The sequence below is a fragment of the Thermobia domestica genome, chromosome 11 (genome assembly GCF_964235325.1).
Source record: "Thermobia domestica chromosome 11, izTheDome1.hap1.1, whole genome shotgun sequence".
Taxonomy (NCBI): domain Eukaryota; kingdom Metazoa; phylum Arthropoda; class Insecta; order Zygentoma; family Lepismatidae; genus Thermobia; species Thermobia domestica.
The window spans coordinates 238,177,826-238,196,968 of NC_137464.1; the positions used below are offsets into that span (position 1 = coordinate 238,177,826).

A 19,143-nucleotide genomic window follows, 5' to 3' on the forward strand; every position below is an offset into this window, starting at 1 on the left:
AAGTAATTGTAAAATACTTCAATGTATATTTTCAGAAAAAAATAATAGACCTAAATTGTTTTAAATGAGAAAGAGTACAGATGAAGTGTAAAATCAAACTTTCATGCTACATTAATTACTTCCCTGTTATACAAGTATAATTTTATTGAGAAAGTGTACAAATGTATGTTTAGTTAGAAAGTTTTCGGGGGAATTCTGGACCCTGTGGACCCCCTCGTGGGTGCGCAAATGAAGAACGTCTTACATATACGCTGAGCGTAAAGTTTCAGCTGTTAGAGAATGTATGGAAGTAGTATTTGCAAATGTCCATATTTTATTAGAACAGTCCTAATTTTAGCATTTCATATCCTGTGTTTTATAGTCGCTTTTTTTCAATACTTTTCACCGAAGCTTGTTCTCATACAGTATTGATAGAGGACACTGCGGCTCAGTGGTATAGTGCTTAACTTACCTCTGGTACGTGGGTTCCCTGGTTCGATCCCGGCCAAGTAAGTTTATGGTGGACAACATCGTGCTCGTGGGTTTTCTTGGGGTACTCCCGTTTCCTTCCACTTTCTCATCCCACCAATTCTTCCATTATTATCTTTCTCTTTTTTTAATCATCGTCTCTCTTAGAATAATAGACATAATCATGGGGTGTTAAACTGAAAGATTTCATTTCGATTCAAAGTATTGATAGGAAATACATAAATTAATCAATAAATAAAATATTTAGACCTGTACACCACCCAGGAAAAGTGAATTCCATGTAATGCACAAACAAAAAATTGGTGTAAAATTTTCCGTATTATTATCCTCGGAACAATACAAGTTTTAACTTTGTCTAGAATTTGCAATATTATTTTAGCATATCCATAAATGAGGACAACTGGGTAATGAAGACGTTGCTTAAAATGTGATTTCTGATACTGACAAGTCAATACACGAGCAAGAAATGACAGAAGTTGTTATCGAAATTTTGTGAAGTATTGAATCTACTTTAAGATTATAAAATTTATATGCCGGTTTTCAGTGAGAAATTCTTTAGCTGAACGAATTATTTTTAAATGATAAAAAAGAAGTGAACCTTTGAATGGCTTGAAGTGATTTTAGCTTTAGGATTTAGATTTCTGGGTTTTCGTCAGCTATGGCCAGTCGTTCTTTCAGAAAAAATGTTCCGGGGGCTCACTTAGTATTCCCGGGGGGGGGCACTGCTGGTACTTTTCTATTTATCATTATATTGTAGATGTATTGTTTTGGTCTCCACCGGGGGGCACTCTCAGAGCTCGGGGGGGCAGTGCCCCCCAAAAAACAAGTCTGGAAGAACCACTGGCTATGTCCATGTTAGCCTGCCACATATAAGAGTGATGACGTTCTTCGGCGTCCGGAGAATTGGAGAGGAAGAGAGTAATGCAGAAGGAAAGGACCTGCCTGGAACTATTATGTTAGGTATGTGTGGTATGAATGAGGAAAACCCAGAAAAAAACTCAGTCTGGCTGGCTGGCCTGAAAAGGCTCTTACAATTTTACCCTGTTACTGAGTGTCCTCACCGGGAATCGAATCTGGGACTGCTCGCACGAAAGGCAAGAGCATTAACGAATACGCCGCGGAGCCACTTGGGGTAATTTTAATGAAAGATGACCGGATTGTAAATGCTACCATTTACACGACTTGTATGAAAGTTTTAGAAACTGTGTGAATTATTGCAGACAGCAAAAAACAAAAATGAAAAGGTCTAGTGTTAACCATGCAGAACAGAAAACGAGACGAGAAATAAGATTTTCTCTCATCGTCTCGTAAATTTTTCTCGTCTCGTCTCGTCTCGAAAAGGTTTCTTTCGTCTCGTCTAGTTTTGTTCATTTATATGTATCAATTTTATGCCCTGATTTCTTTCCTAATGTAATCTGGAAGTTACTAGACTTCTTCCGCATCGCGAGAAGCCGATGAAAGGTGTGGTGATATAATAACAGTTAAACCATATATTGTGAAATGACTTGTGTATATTTAAACGTTGATAAATGCTCATCTACTGTGTTTGTATATACAATCACTTTCTCAGTTTACAGTTTTTGTGATATGAATCATGTAACACGAAAACAGTAAGGCTTGGGTAAACTAGTGTTGCCCACGAGAATAGAGAAAGTGCTCATTTCGTCCCGGTTCTCGTCTCGAGAATGAGACCAAAAAATTGTCATGTTTCTGGCCTGATTCAAATTTTAAAAAAGGCACTTTTCGTTTCACGGGCAACACTAGAAGAAAGACTATAAATTTTAAAGAGAATAAGTCAATAGACTAATCTTGGAGATTATCATTATCATAGGTATTCTGCCATTATTGGCAGGTCACTTGCAGCAGTTCAGAAGCTTCCATGCTCCACGGTCTTTAACTTACCTCTTCGTTTTCATGTACGATTTTTCTGTTTTGATATCACCTATTAATTGTATCCTCCTTCGCCTCCTCCCTCTCTTTCCTGCCACCATACCTTCCAGCACGTCTTTCATGATACAGTTCCTTGTTAGCCAATGTCCCAACTAGCTTCTCTTCCTCTTGTCAATATTATCTAATTTTTTCTCCTCCGCCACTTCTAAGACCCTCTAATTAGTTCTCCGCTCGATCTTGCTTATTCTCTCCGTTCTTCTCCACATCCATATTTCGAAAGCTTCTAACCGTTTTTCATAATTTCTGAGTAATATCCATGTTTCTGTCCATAGAGTACAACACTCCACACGAAGCATTTTATGAGTATTTTTCTCAACTCTTTATTCAAGGTTCTACAAAAAGTATTTTCTTCCTCATAAAGGCTTCTTTCGTCATTCCTATTCTTGCTTGTTTTCACTTTCACATTTCATACCATCACTAATGATAGTACTCAGGTATGGAAAACTAGCCACCTGTTTAATTCCCCTCCCCCTCCTACTTCTATATTTGACACCGACCGCTTCGTTTTAATCACCATGAATTTTCTCTCTCTTACATTTATTTTCATCCCATATTCTTCACATCACTGCCTCAAATTTTCCAACGTGTTATTGATTTTCTTTTTAGATTCCGCAACAAGCGCCATGTTAACTACACCAAATCATTCTACTGAAATTCTTTTTTTATTTTCTAGGCTCTCTTTCACTCTCTCTTCTTGGTAGATATTAAATAATGATGGTGAGAGACAGCATCCTTGTCGAACTTCCCTTCTAATTGCATTCTTCTCTGTCATTTCCTTCCTATTGTCGTAACACTTGCTCGTTGATTCACATGTAAGTTTGTTATGGAAGTAGAGAGTTACTTTGACTGGATTAATTTAGTCATTACTGGCCGCCCCAGTAGCTTAGGGATTAGGTATTAAATTTCTTGGCTTTCGACATCTATTACCATGTTAGTCCGTCACGTATGAGGGATGAGGTCCCTTGGCGATCACGCTATCCGTGGAAAGAGAAGAAAGAAAGGATTGACGAACGAAGAGGCCTGAGACCATCTCGGAATTTACCTGGGTGAATGATTAATATCCAGGAAAATTTCACTCAGGATAGCTGGTCTGAGAAAGCTTTTACACTTTTTCGACCGAATGTCCTGACCGGAAATCGAACTCGTGACCGCTCACAAGAAAGACAACAGCATTAGGAACTATACTACGCAGGGCCACTAATAATAATTATAATGGCATCTGTAGGCAAAAGCAGATGGATGATTGACGAAATATATGATTGTGAAACACTTTGTGGAATGAAAATGTGGGAAGAAACTCAAAGAAAACCAATGGATACAAGTTGTTCAGTACAAATTCACTTGACCTGGAATCGAACCAGCAATCCCTCGTAGCAGACAGAACGCTCTAGAACTGAACCATCTTGTCTTTGAAGGAATGAACCAGTGTTGAGTCTGGTCAGTACTTGAATGTTTGATGTTTGCGTAAAACCAGATAGTATTGAAAGTGAGACCTTCATCCAGCGTCCTGAGGATAAAAGGGGAGCTATTTGAATAAAAGAAATAATAGACTATAATCGAGAAAGCAAACAACAAAAGCGATGCATTGACGTCATATCTTCCAGAGTAAAATCGCTAGATTGTCGACTTAAGCCTTTCAAAGCTTTGTGGTGGAAGTTAAGTCTTATAAAATGAAAATTCTCGTTTTTCGTCCTACGTTTATGCCTTTAGACATATGATTGATGAAAGTAAATAATCATAAGAAAATTGGCCGAATGAAAATGTTGGAGGAAACGGAAGAGAGAAACGGACATGATATATTTTTAGTTTACCATCCAACCTTTATTCACCCAGACTAATGGAATTAGTGATGGCAAGATGGATGATACTGGTGGAATGACGAAAATGAGAGGAAACGGAAGAACTTTTTTGTTTTCCACAAAACTGACATGCCAGAATCGAACCAAGGACCCCACGCGCCAGAGGTGAGCGCTCAAATACCGAGACACTGTCCGCATCTGGTTGGCTGGAATTTGAGGTCCCTCTTCAGCATTGATTTTATATGAGACGTGGGACAACAGTTGAATGTGAAACCATCGTAATGGGCTTTAAATTCAAGGCTCCCCCACTGGGAATTGAACCCGGGACCTTGCGCATCAAAAGTGCTCGCGTTTGCCACTAGGCCAGCGAGAAGTACTGATATTTAGTTTTAGTTTACTAATGACATCCTCAAGGGGAAAATATGTGTTGTATATGACTAAGACACGTTCTCACAATCAAGACATTCAAACCCTATCAATAATTACCCAAAACCATTTTTATTGGTCGTCAGTACAAATATGCAATTTACTTCCAATACATTGGCTATCCACAAGACTCAGACATGAAGATAGCATGTTTCTGAAAACTTTCATCTTCCAAACTGTAAAATGACATTGATTTACTGTCATTAAATACCCGTTATATTACAAAGAAGTGTTATAATGATAAATACGGTTGCTATGGATATGTTTGAGTTACAAGATACTACACATTAAGTATAGGAACTCTTGTAGTACTGCCATGTCCGTCCGACAGGTATCAGAGCAAAAAATTGCAAGAAACAACGGGAAGCAGATTTTCAAAATTATTAGATTAGGTTGAACTTTAGATTCTCTTTCAGGAGCGCTCATATCTGGTGCGTGGGGTCTCTGGTTCGATCTTGCAGCCAAGTAAGTTTGTGGTGGATAACATTATACCAGTGGGTTTTCTCAGGGTACTTCCGTTTCCTTCTACATTATCATTCTACCAATTTTTTCCATCATCGTCCTAACTAACTAACTAACTAACTCTATGGCCTATGGAACCCGGACGTTCAATGCCGCGTTCGCAAAAGCTCTCCACTGACTTCTATACTTAGCCAATTAGATCCAGTTTCTACTTTGTATTCCTATCTCTACAAGATCCATCTTAATATTGTCCTCCCATCTGCGCCTAGATCTTCCTAATGGTCGTTTTCCGATTATTCTTCCAGTCAACACTTTGAAAGCGTCTCTACTTTCTTCCATTCTAGCTACATGACCTGCCCATCTAAGCCTCCTAGACTTGACTACCCTAACAATGTTGGGTAAACCGTATAAATTATGTAGTTCCTCGTTATGAAGTTTCCGCCATTCTCCATTCTCGTTCCTCTTGGGTCCTAATATTCGTCTCAGGATCTTGTTCTCAAATACTTTCAGTCTATGTTCTTCCCTCAGAGTAAGCGACCATGTTTCGCAATCATACAGAACAACAGACATGATTATCGTTTTGTATATTTTAAGCTTCAAATTCCTCGACAGTCTTCGCGATGACAAGAGATTTTGAATCTAATAGTAACACGAATTCCCTGCTTTTAGTCGACATTTAATTTCTTCGTAAATATGATTTTCATCTGTTAATATTGATCCTAGATATTTGAAACTATCCACTTTATCAAAAGTATTATTTAATATTTTAACGCATCCATAATTTGCTGTATTACGGTCCCGACGCACTTCCATGCCTTTAGCTTTCTCTGCATTTACTTGCAAACCCATGTCCCTGCAAGCGTTTAATAAGATCTCTGCGTTTCTTTCTATTGTTTTCCTATCATCCTCTATTAAATGTACATCATCAGCATATGCCATAACCTGATGAATACCGTTCAACTCTAGGCCCTGGTTGCCATTTTTGATTTTCCTTATAGCGTATTCCAGTACAAAGTTAAATAATATGGCGACAACGCATCTCCTTGTTTCAGGCCATTCTCTAGAATTAAAGATAGCGAAACCATTTTTATTAGATATGGGTTCAATACCCCGTAGCTCTCACCTTTGGTGCGAACGGTTTCGAGTTCGATTCCCGGCAGGCACGCTTGGTCAAAAAGGTGTAAAAAGTTTTTTTTAGGCTAACCATCTTGAGTGAGAATTTCCTGGATTTTCCTAATTCACACTAGGCAAAGGCCGTGATGGTACCTAACATTGAAGTCCCAGGCCACTTTCTTCCTTCCTTTTACTTGGATAGTGTGATCGCCGAGGGACGTCTTCCCTCATACGTGACGGATCAACATGGCCATAGATGCCAAAAGCCCAGAAATCTAATTATTAATCCCCTTAATCCTAATACCGTATGGATATGTTTTACCTCAAGCTTTATTTTCCTAATGCAATTCTAAGTGTCAATTCCCAATTCAATGTTGATCTCCATTAGAGACAAAACGTTGAGGCAGATAGAAAATGGCTTTTTGATATAAATTCGACGTCTCGAGAATGAGTTTTATTTTAGCCTTCATCCTTGTATTCAAGCGAAAGTGATGAAAACCTATAATATCTGAATTGAAGACTCATCGCAATAGTGAAATAGAAAATATATTAGATGCTTGAAGATTTTTCCTTTTTCTTTCTTTTTTTTAAGTATAGATTCAATGTCGCATGATAAATTTTCGTTTTTGACTTTATTATCCTAGTAGTTGAAATGCCGGAAGAATAAGTTTCTGCTGAAACTATTTGAACCCTTCCTACATTAGACTACGCATGGAAGATGAATTTGGACTTGGGGGACGCGTTGGCTCAGTGGTAGAGCGCAACACCTCCGGTGTTTGGGGTCCCTGGTTCGATCCCAGGTCGCGCCGTGTGGACTTTGTGGTGGTCAAACACCGCGCTCGAGGGTTTTCTCGGGGTTCTCACGTTTCCTCCCACTTCCTTCATTGCACCATTTCATTCATTACTCATCATCACCGTCTCCTTTAGCTTAACTGGCATAACCGCGGGACATAAAACTTAAAGATTTCAATTTAAAGATTTCGACGATTATACCCTTTAGGCTAAGGGATACAATGATTAAGGAAAATGAATGTTGATGGAAGAATTGGTGGAATGAGAATGTGGAAGGAAACGGGAGTACCCTGAGGAAGTGGGAGTGAGTACCACGAGTACCATGTACTCACCATCATCGTGAGTACCACGAATGCGATGCTGTCCATCACAAACTTACTTCTCTGGGGATCGAAACAGGGATCCCACACATCAGAGCTAAGTGCTCTATCACTGAGCCACATTGTCTCCCTGGACTTTAACAGCATCGGGAGTGTCCCTATTCATTTCAATGACGCCAAAATCTATGGAATGGACACTAACATGGTCGTTTTCGATTATCTTTTTTACGTGTCAGCCCTTCCTTACCCCTTTGTGCACTCTTGCCTAAAATTTACTAAAAATCTAAGTTTAGCCCAGGATCCAATTATGTAACAACAATCACCAAAATCGGTAGAGCGGTCTAGGAGGAGTTAGCCACAAAGCATCGTAACATTCATGTTCATTTGTATAGGTTGCAACTAGAAGTTATAGATATGACTCACATTGTTGGAAGTCTACATAGGTTTCTCAATGTGAAATGAGACTCATTTCTTCATAATATTTAACAATTACAATACTTACCGGATCGTTTGAAATACCTCATAGCTACACGGTTTGCATAGCGCTTTCAGCGCGGAAGACCCTGGTTCGATACTTGCTGGGAGCTCATGTGGTGAGGATACCGCGTCAAGCAGTAAGCCCATATCTCATATAACCATGACGTTGAACGGGGCAGTAAAATCTAACCAACCAAGCGTACTGATTATTTTATTTTCTTGCTGAATTATGAATCCAATTCTTGGTTTCCGGTATTTATAGCCATGTTGGCCAGTTACGCATATAAGGGATGACGTCCCTTGGCGATTACACTGCCCGGTGAATTTGGGGGGAGGAAGGGAATGGAGAAGTAAGGAAAAGCCCTGACACTATTATGTTAGGTAGCATTCCGGCATTTGCCTGGTGCGAATGATAACAACCCAAGAAAAACTACATTCATGATAGCTGGTCTCAAAAAGCTGCTACATCTTTTCGACTGAATGTCATCACGAGGGATAAGTTAACTGTAGATACGCTGGGGGGCCGCGGTGGCTCAGTGGTAGAGCGTTCACCTCTGGTGCTAGGGGTCTCGGGTTCAAACCCTGCTCCCGCCAAGTGAACTTTGTGGTGGACAAACACCGTGTGCGTGGGTTTTCTCGGGGTTCTCCCGTTTCCTCCCACTTTCTTCATTCCACCATTTCATTCATCTCTCATCATCACCGTCTCCTTTAGCCTACCCAGCATAACCGTGGGACGTAAAACTCAAAGATTTCATTTCATTTCATTTGTAGATACGCTGGCCCTTCCAACTACCTGTAAATCTCCAGGTGGGCCAAAGTTGTTGGGTGGATCAATATGAAAAAAACGATAAAGTGTCTATTTCCAGGAAAAAATGTTTTGATCAAAATTAATTTTGAAGATGGACCAACTCTGTAGCTGAAGAAGGTGGATCAAAGTTTGCCAGCCTGACAATATAATATTTCACGCATTTATTAAATAGATCAAGATCTACCACCGTGCCAAGCTTGATCCGAATCGGACTAGTTCGGAACGTTTCCTTGTTTTAGAGAAACGAACTCAATATGAGACCGTTCATAACTTGGGAACCGAAAGAAAATATGTAATAACTATTTACACCCTGATATAGTGAAACAATGTTTACCACCATGCCAACCCGATCTGATGCGTTAGGAATGTTTTATTGCTTTCAAAAATATAACTCAAAAAGAGACCGACCATAGCTCTTCAATCGAAAGCAAGTACATGATATTTTACACAATCAAATAGCGAACCAAGGCCAGCCGCCATGCCAAGTTTGATCACCATCGTATGAGTTAGGAATGTATTTTTGTTTGTAATAGAACTTAATGACATCGCGAATAACTCGGGAACCAAAATCTAGCACATCATAATATTTTCGCACATCGTATAGCAAATCAAGGCCTACTATTTTGCCAAGTTTGATCCTGATCAAATGAGTTAGGAATGTTTTCTTCTTTTCAAAAAATATAACTCAAAATGAGATTGCTCATAACTCGAGAACCAAAAACAAGCATATCATAATATTTTATACTCTCATATAGCAAATCAAGGGCTACTATTTTGCCAAATTTGATCCCGATCGGATGAGACTTCTCATAACTCTGGAACCAAAACGGAACACCCTCATGTAGCAAACCAAGGTCAGCTGTCATGCCACGTATGATCTTGATCGGATGATTTAGGAATGTTTTCTTCTTTTTTAAAAAATAGAACTCAAAATGAGACCGCTCATAGTTCCGGAACCAAAAAGTAACACCCTTATATACCAAATTAAGGTCAGCCGCCATGTGAAGTTTCATCCCGATCAAATGAGTTAGGAATGTTTTCTTGTTTTCATAAAATAGAATTCAAAATGATGCCTCGCATAACTCATTAACAACCAAACAGTAACACCCTCATATAGCAAACCAAGGTCAGTCGTCATGCCAAGTTTGATATCGATCGGATGAGTTAGGAATATATATATATATATATATATATATATATATATCTTTTTTTTTCAAGAAATAGAGCTCAAAATGAAACCGCTCATAGCTTAGGAACCGGAAACACGCACAAGGAAAGATGCTACTTGCTTGTTTAAAATATCAAGATTTATCATCATTAAGAGTTCTATGCCGATGACTTTGATTGATCTCAACGAAACAGAGTCAAGGAAAAATCAAATGAAGGATGACTACCTTGAAATACCAAATTTAAATATCTAATTTGATTGTGTTATTTTGAAACAGTAATATAACGCAACATATACAATACTTCTTGCAGCGGAAATACGAACAATGCATTACCTTTTATTATTGGTCATAGATTTCCTGCATAAGATGTCCTTGATAATGATGACATTATTTAGTGTTGTCTCACCACTGTTAGTTGTAATATCATCTCGAAAGAATTTATTGAAAAACACTCTACGTACAAATACTTGATAAGAAAGGCATTCGAGATATTTGGCATTATATTTGTATTACTTCCCGTCTATTATATTACTCACAATGGAAGATTCTAAGTCTACTTATGGGGAAGTTAGTAACTCGCAAAATTCTTTTATCACTTTAAGCATTTACGTTAACTTAACTTCATTATTTTGAGGATTACGAGGAGGGAGAGTGATGGAGACTAAAAATATTCTAAAATTCCTTTAAAAAAAATGGAATATTCTAAAATTTCGGATAAGGCACAAAGTATGTCATGTCACTCTTTTCTGCAGTGTGGGTAAAGCAAGATAATGTCCTTGACTTAAAGTGAATAAGAGGGTTTGTTCAGCATTCACTTTATCACATAATTACCAATGACCAGAAAAATATCAGTTATATACATCCGGGCGGGGAACAGGTACTGTGGGAAATGATACCTCACACGAAAATTTTTAAATAATAATACACCAACATGGATGCACAAATTATATATCACGGCTTCAGCCCGTTTAAAATTTGAAGGAAACGGTACCAAATAAAAACCCATAATTCGAGAAAGAAATATCGGATGACAATGGAAAAAATTAAATCTCTAGATTTCGCGTTGTTCTTTTATACCCTGTGGGAAAAGCAAGAGGAATGATTATGAAGGAATTACTTTAATGGAAAATGTGGGATGAAACGGAAGAACATCGAGAAAACCCATGGACATGATGTTGTTCAGCATAAACCCATGGGACCGTTTAATTATAGATCCTTCATAACCTTGGTGTTGCATAGCTTTCTTTAAAATTTTCAATTTTTTATCTTAAAAATGAAATCACTGAGTTTATCATTTCATTTTCATTTATACTTGTGCAGTTGAAACAAGCGCTTCCTTGATAAAATTAGAGCTGTGATTCCTTAGTGGTAAAGTGTCAACTTACCAACACAACAGTCTGGTTTCAATCCTCGATGGGGCAGATTTATTCCCAGATTTACACTGGTTCAAACGTGTCTCAGAGGTCCACCCAGTCTCTATCTATTGGACACCTGGGGAAAACCTGTAGGTAAAGACATAAAGTAAGGGATTGAGTATTAGTATCTTAATCTATGGTAAAGGGAGCTATTTTTGAAATCTTTCAGTTTAACGTCCCTCGATTATCTCATTGAAGTTAAGGGAGACGGATGACTAAAGTAAGTGAATCAAGATGGAAGAATTGGTGGAATGAGAAAGTGGGAGTGTTCCGAGAAAACCCACGGACACGATGTTGTCCACCACAAACTTACTTTGCCAGGGATCGAATCACAGACCCCTTAATTCGTAAATGCTGAAGAATGTAAGAACGAAGCAGAGATTCTTGGTAGTTCGTAGTAAGTTGTAAACCACTACTAGCCTTGAGAATGATCTCGTGGGGCATTAAATGAGAGACACGAAGTGCTTGGACTTCTCATCTAAAATAATTAACTTGTGCTACAGATTTTTTTTCTTTTTAAATATTTGACCTAGAAAGTCAAAAACAGAAGTGCGGTGCCCCCTAGAATGACCCTACCAGACATTTCCATTTTGTGTGAGCCTCTGAGTTCACATCAATTCTATCTAACAAAATACCGAAGGAAGAATGCAAAATGTTCACGTAACACGTGCGACATTTATTAATATATATAAGAATATATTTCACTATTGATTCACCTAATCACCAATTACCTGTTGCCTTATTTTCCACTTTCCCTGTTCGTACCAAGTGAGGTTTATCGTGAACAAACACCGTGTGTGTGGATTTTCTCGCAGTTCCCCCGTCTCCTCCCACTTTCTTCCTTCCTTCTTTAGCTTAGCCTCATAACCATTGAAAGTAAAACTTAAAGTTATCATTTCATTTCTCTCCTATTTTGTGACACACGTTTGTAAGGGAAGTTTTCATGGAGTGTGATTTTTAGTTTGAGAAGAGTGAATTCACTTCATTTTTAAAGAACATTCTTAAGATAAAAATTGGGGCCACAGTGGCTCAGTGACAGAGCGCTTACCTCTGGAATATGGGGTTCCTGCTTCGATTCCCGGCCAATTAAGTTTGTGGTTGACAACATCCTATCCGTGGGTTTCCTCCAGTTTCCTCCCACAATATCATTCCACCAATTCTTCCATAATCTTTCACTTGCCCTTAATCTCCCTTAACCTAAAGAGCATAATCGCGGGACGTTGCACTGAAATATTTCATTTTTTAAGAGAGCTATCGTGGATTTTTTTAAGCTGAGGAGGGTAAATTAATTGCTTCATCGTAAACTCATTTCAACTCGCAGAAATCAGAATAATTCTTCAACTTTAAAGAGTTGAGTTGATTTTTGATTTAGCGTCCTTTTCAGCAGCGAGGCTATATGAGACATGGATCTACTGATTAACGTGCAATCCGGACCACATGAGCTCCCGCCGGGTCTCCCACTTCAACATTAAGAAAAATGCGTGCAATGTTTCGTGAAAATGAGTATCTTTTTCTTACTTTTTTCTTTTCTTTTTCTTTTTTTTTTTCAAGTTGTGAAAGAGACCTGACATCTTCAAGCGATAGAAATACTCCTTTAATCCTGCCGAATCTATGCGATAAATTTCATGAAAATCGGATATTTTTTGAACGCCATCTTAAAATATGTTTTTTTTTTAATTGAAATTAAATTTTACTTTCCTTATCTTACACCGATTTCAACTTGAACCAATAGCGATAAATGTTAAATTTGGAGGAATATGCATAGCATATACACACATCTCATGAAACTTTTTTTTGTGTGTGTGTGTGTGGAAAACATTATGAAATAAGTTCTGTAAGCATGAATTCAACGCCCTTGTCGTAGACAATTTCAATCTCAGGAAGCGAGGAGAAATATTAAGTTCCAATGGGAGAGGTGGGAATGCGATTCCAGAACTAATACGTACAGTCTGATCGAAAGGGGTCACAAGCAAACTTTCGTAGGCGACCGACTAAAACGGACAGTTTTTGATGCAGAACAAACAACAATTAAACAAAATTAAGATGACCATCCCAGTTTCCCATTATTAACTACTAATCACTGATATTCTTCTTTCTTTTGGGCAAACACTTCAGCTTACTAAGGGAACGCCGACCTCGTGCGTCCGCCTCATTTCCACTCCTTGCCCAGGAGGAACATATCTCGTTTTATAAAAATTGGATGGTTTTTTTTTAATCTCTCTTCAATGGGTCCTCCTATATTTCAATGGCTAGAACATGAAGCAATGGAGTAATTTTTAACTCGTAAAGAAAACACACAGCATGGTTTTTCTTTTCTTTTCTTTTTTTTTTTTCAAAATAGGAATTAAACCAAATATGAAGTTATTCTTAAACTTCAAAAGTTTAATTTAAGATTAAATTAGACTGACGATGAATTTAACATGATCCACGTGTGCGGCCAGAGCTCTTACTTGGATCAGAAGTCTGTTTCTATATTAAAATCAGGACAAATGAAATTATTTTAATATTCATATTTTACTACTTTTCAATTAAACCGAAAAACTCATCTTCAATATTTAACAGGTTACATTATATTGAAACAAGTAAGATTTGATTCAATATTAGCAATAAATAAATAAATAAATAAATAAAAATAATAAAAAATTCAATCCAAGGAACTTTTTCTAAAACTGCTCCCTCTATAGATGTCAATTAAATAAACAAATCAATTGTGCAGTAGAAAAAAAATCAACATAATCAGCTTATTTGTTAGAAACATTGTATTTTTTGAATATACCCTCATTGATGATGCAGATTGATTCGGTGGTTTACCTTACATCTCACCAGACCATGCATTGGGTAAGAGGGATAGTTGAAGACAGGGGAAGGGGCCCTGATTATTATTCTTATTGAGGGGGGAGTTAAAAAAAAGGTTACGCCAGTGGGTTCAGCACATGAATCCAGCCTTATGAAACCTATAAAGTCCCTTTAAATCATGAATCTAATAGATTTTCCTACCTTCGCAGAATAAGTAATTGCCCTCTTTACACTGCTCGGCTGGAGACGATCCTTTTGATACTTCAGAACACTGTTATACAGTACTTTTGAAGAAACAATGTTAAGTTTACTTGTATAATTATAATCAGATTGCCATGAGTTCTACAAATGTTTTAAATAATAAAAAAAACGATCTCCCCTATTAAATCTGAACGCTATTACTATAGGACTGTCTTCCCTTCCTATATGTTGTCAAGGATGCATAAAAAAATGATTATAGAAAAAGAAAATTAAACTACAGAATTAGCTGTGGTCTTTAAATAAGATATTCTGATTTCTTTCCGATTTAACATACATGAAAAGAACCTAATTTTGGTTGACCAAATACGAAAGTACTATCAAACTTTTAAAGTTATCCTCATAAATCTATTGTCAGAGGTAATTGTAGTTAATTAAAAAAAAATAATAACCTTATTTGCTTAGCCACGCTTGATGTTTATTGCTCGGTGGTGTTCTTAAAGAATTACAAAAATAAGTAAATTAATTAACTAATTAATAAAAAAATAAAGAATAAAAAGTTACACTTTGGTTCGAATAACAAATCATTCCGTTCCACCTGTGCACGTGGACAAATCCTTGCGTACAAGCGCAAGAAGTGTTATACCGATGTTTTTGAACTACTGTTCCTGTTACGGGAGGCCTGGAATTTGTTTTTGGTGGGAGTATTTGAATTAAATCCAATGCTAATCTCTAAATCCATCTTAAAATATGTAAATCCACTCTTTACTAATGAAATATATGTTAAATTTAAATTTAAAAAAATATTTCGCCGAAAATTAGTGAACCTTCAATCTTTCCAGGCCACTGCAGAACCTGAAATTCCTTATTGCCATTTGCTATCGACAGTTTACACCCTCCTCCCTAGGCACTACCGAAAATGAACTCAAAATCATTGAATCGAAATTATTGAGGAAAAATTGTGTCAAATAAAGAGATGATTTGTTTATGAATTTACGAATCTCATACCGTAGTTCAGTTCTAAAATACTTAATAATTTCCATTTCAATTCTGTATGATACTAGAGAAAGAAATATTGGGTGACAGTCGAAAAAAAATTAAATGTCTAGTTTTGCGTTGCTCGGTTATTCCCTGTAGGTAAAGAAAGAGGAATGATTAAAGGAAATTAATGATTACGAAGTAATTACTTTAATGAAAAATGTAGGATGAAACGGAACAACATCGAGAAAACCCACGGACACGATGTTGTTCAGCATACACCCATGTGACCATCTAATTATAGATCTCGTACTTCATAACCTTGGTGTTTCATAGGTTTCTTTAATATTTTTAATTTTTATCTTAAAAATGAAATTACTGAGTTTATCATTTCATTTTCATTTATATTTGTGCAGTTGAAACAAGCGCTTCCTTGATAAAATTAGAGCTGTGATTCCTTAGTGGTAAAGTGTCAACTTACCAACACAACAGTCTGGTTTCAATCCTCGATGGGGCAGATTTATTCCCAGATTTACACTGGTTCAAACGTGTCTCAGAGGTCCACCCAGTCTCTATCTATTGGACACCTGGGGAAAACCTGGAGGTAATGACATAAATTAAATAAGTGAGTATTAGTATCTTAATCTATGGTAAAGGGAGCTATTTTTGAAATCTTTTAGTTTAACGTTCCACGATTATGTCATTGAAGTTAAGGGAGACGGATGACTAAAGTAAGTGAATCATGCTGAAAGAATTGGTGGAATGAGAAAGTGGGAGTGTCCCGAGAAAACCCACGAACACTTTATTGTCCATCACAAACTTACTTTGCAGTGGATCGAATCAGGGACCCCACACACCAGAGGTAAGCGCCCTACCACTGAGCTACTGCCCCCGAAAGGGACGAGGTAACAGTTATTAAACAAGGTGACCATATATCGAAATTCTTTACGGAATTTGAATTCTTAATCTTAATCCGTAAATACTGAAGAATGTAAGAATGAAGCAGAGGATCTTAGTAATTCGTATCAAGTTGTAAACCACTACCAGCCTTGAGAATGATCTCGTGGAGCATTAAATGAGGGACAAGAAGTCCTTGGACTTTTCATCTAAAATAATTAACCTGTGCTGCAGAATTTGGCTTTTTTTTTTAGATATTTGATTTAGAAAGTCAAATTCAGAAGTGGGGTGCTTCCCCAGAATTCCATACGAGACGTTTCCATTTGTGTGAGCCTCTGAGCTCCCATCAATTCTATGTAATAAAATACAGAAGGAAGAATACAAAATGTTCAAGTAGCACGTGGGACATTTGCTAATATATATGTAGGAATATATTTCATCTATTGCCTCAAGAAATTATCTGCTGCCTTATTTTCCACTTTCCCTGCTCGCGCCAAGTGAGCTTTGTGGTGAACAGAAACTGTGTGCGTTGGTTTTCTCGCAGTTCCCCCGTCTCCTCCCATAACCATTAGACGTAGAACTTAAAGTAATCATTTCATTTCCTTCTTATTTTGTGACATCCTGTATATAAGTTTGTAAGGAAAATTTTCAAATTTTTAGTTTGAGAAGAGTGAATTCACTACATTTTTTTAAAAAAAGAACATTTTTAAGATAAAAATTGGGGGCATAGTGGCTCAGTGACAGAGTGCTTACCTCTGGAGTATGGGGTCCCTGGTTCGGTTCCCAGCCAATTAAGTTTGTGATTGACCACATCGTGTCCGTGGGTTTTCTCCCGTTTCCTCCCACAATATCATTCCACCAATTCTTCCATTATCACTCACTTGCCTTAATCATCCGTCTCCCTTAGCCTAAAAAGCATAATCGTGGGACGTTAAACTGAAAGATTTAATTTTTTAAAGATAAAAATTGAAATTTTTTAACAAAGTTATCGTAGATTCTTTAAGCTGAGGAGGGTAAATTAATTGCTTCATCGTAAACTGATTTCAACTCGCAGAAATCAGAATAATTCTTCAACATTAAAGAGTTGAGTTGATTTTTAGTTTAGCGTCCCGTTCAGCAGCGAGGCTATATGAGACGTGGACCTACTAATTAACGTGGAATCCGAACCATATGACCTCCGGGAATCGAACCCGGATCTCCCACTTCAACATTAAATAAAATGCGTGCAATGTTTCGTGAAAATGAGTATCTTTCCCGTGCGGTTCTTTTCTTTCTTTTTCTTTTCTTTTTTCTTTTGTTTTTTTTTCTTTTTTCAAGTTGCAAAAGCGACCTGACATCTTCGTTAGACCATTTCAGCTTCAAGCGATAGAAATGCTCCTTAAACCCTGCCGAATCTATGTGATAAATTTCATGAAAATCGGATATTTTTTGAACGTCATCTTAAAATGTTTTCTTTTAGAACTGAAATTAAATTTTACTTTCCTTATCTTACACCGATTTCAACTTGAACCAATAGCGATAAATGTTAAATTCGCACGAATATGCATAGCACATACACATATCTCATGAAACTTTTACTTTTTTGTGGAAACCATTATGAAATATGTTTCTTAAGTTCTGTAAGTATGAATTCAACGCTCTTGTCGTGGACAATTTCAATCCCAGGAAGCGAGGAGAAGTATTAAGCTCCAAGGGGAGAGGTGGGAATGCGATTCCAGAACTAATATGTACAGTCTGATCGGACAGGGCCACAAGAGACTAAAACGACAGTTTTTGATGCAGAACAAACAACGATTAAACAAAATCAAAATCATCACCCCACTTTCCCATTATTTACTAATAACAACTGATACTCTTCCTTTTTTTGGTCAAACATTTCAGCTTACTAAGGGGAAGCCGACCCCATGCGTCCCCCTCATTCCCCCCCCCCTACCCAGGGAGAACATATCTCGTTTTATAAAATTTGGATGTTTTTTTTTTTTAAATCTCTCTTCAATGGCTCCTCCTGTACTTCAATGTCTAAAACATGAAGCAATAGAGTAATTTCTAACTCCTAAAGAAAACACACAGCATGTTTTTTTTTTTTTCAAAATAGGAATTAAACCAAACATGAACGAAAGTTGTTCTTAAACTTCAAAAGTTTAATTTAAGATTAAATTAGACTGACGATGAATTTAACATGATCCACGTATGCGGCCAGAACCCTTACTTGGATGAGAAATCTCAGTTTCTATATTAAAATCAGGACAAATGAAGTTATTTTAATATTCATATTTTACTACTTTTCAATTAAACCGAAAAACACATCTTCAATATTTAACAGGTTACATTATATTGACACAACAAGTAAGATTTGATTCAATATCAGCAATAAATAAATAAATAAATAAATAAATAAAAATAATAATAAAAAAAATAATCCAAGGAACTTTTTCTAAAAGTGCTGCGTCTATAGATGTCAATTAAATAAACAAATCAATTGTGCAGTAGAAAAAAAATCAACATAATCAGCTTATTTCTTACAAACATTGTATTTTTTAATATAGTCTCATTGATGATGCAGATTGATTCGGTGGTTTAACTTACATTTGGATTGGGTAAGAGGGATAGCTGAGGAGACGGGAAGGGTCCCTGATTATTATTCTTATTGAGGGGGGAGTTAAAAAAAGGTTACGCCAATGGGTTCAGCACATGAATCCAGTGTTATGAAACCTATAAAGTCCCTTTAATCATGAATCTAACAGATTTTCCTACCTTTTCAGAATAAGTAATTGCCCTCTTTACACTGCTCGGCTGGAGACGATCCTCTTTATACTTCAGGACACTGATATACAGAACTGTTGAAGAAACAATGTTAAGTATATTTGTATAATTATAATCAGATTGCCATGAGTTCTACAAATGTTTTAAATAATAAATAATAAATGATCTCCCCTATTAAATCTGAACGCCATTACTATAGAACTGTCTCCCCTTCCTATATGTTGTCAAGGATGCATATGAAAAAAAATGATTATAGAAAAAGAAAATTAAACTACAGAATTAGCCGTGGTCTTTAAATAATAAGATATTCTG

General features: G+C 36.9%; 1 protein-coding gene across 1 annotated transcript in view; it reads right to left on the minus strand.

Annotated features, from left to right (window-relative positions):
* The window catches only part of LOC145664839 (innexin inx2-like), a 39,216-nt gene extending 20,310 nt beyond the window's left edge, over positions 1-18,906 (minus strand). The window contains exons 1-3 of the mRNA XM_081731846.1: positions 18,823-18,906; positions 15,653-15,769; positions 11,170-11,286 (exon numbers count right to left, since the gene is read on the minus strand). The gene's annotated coding sequence lies outside the window, so the exon portion shown is untranslated. The remainder of the gene's footprint in view (positions 1-11,169; positions 11,287-15,652; positions 15,770-18,822) is intronic.
* Positions 18,907-19,143: the final 237 nt, after the last annotated feature.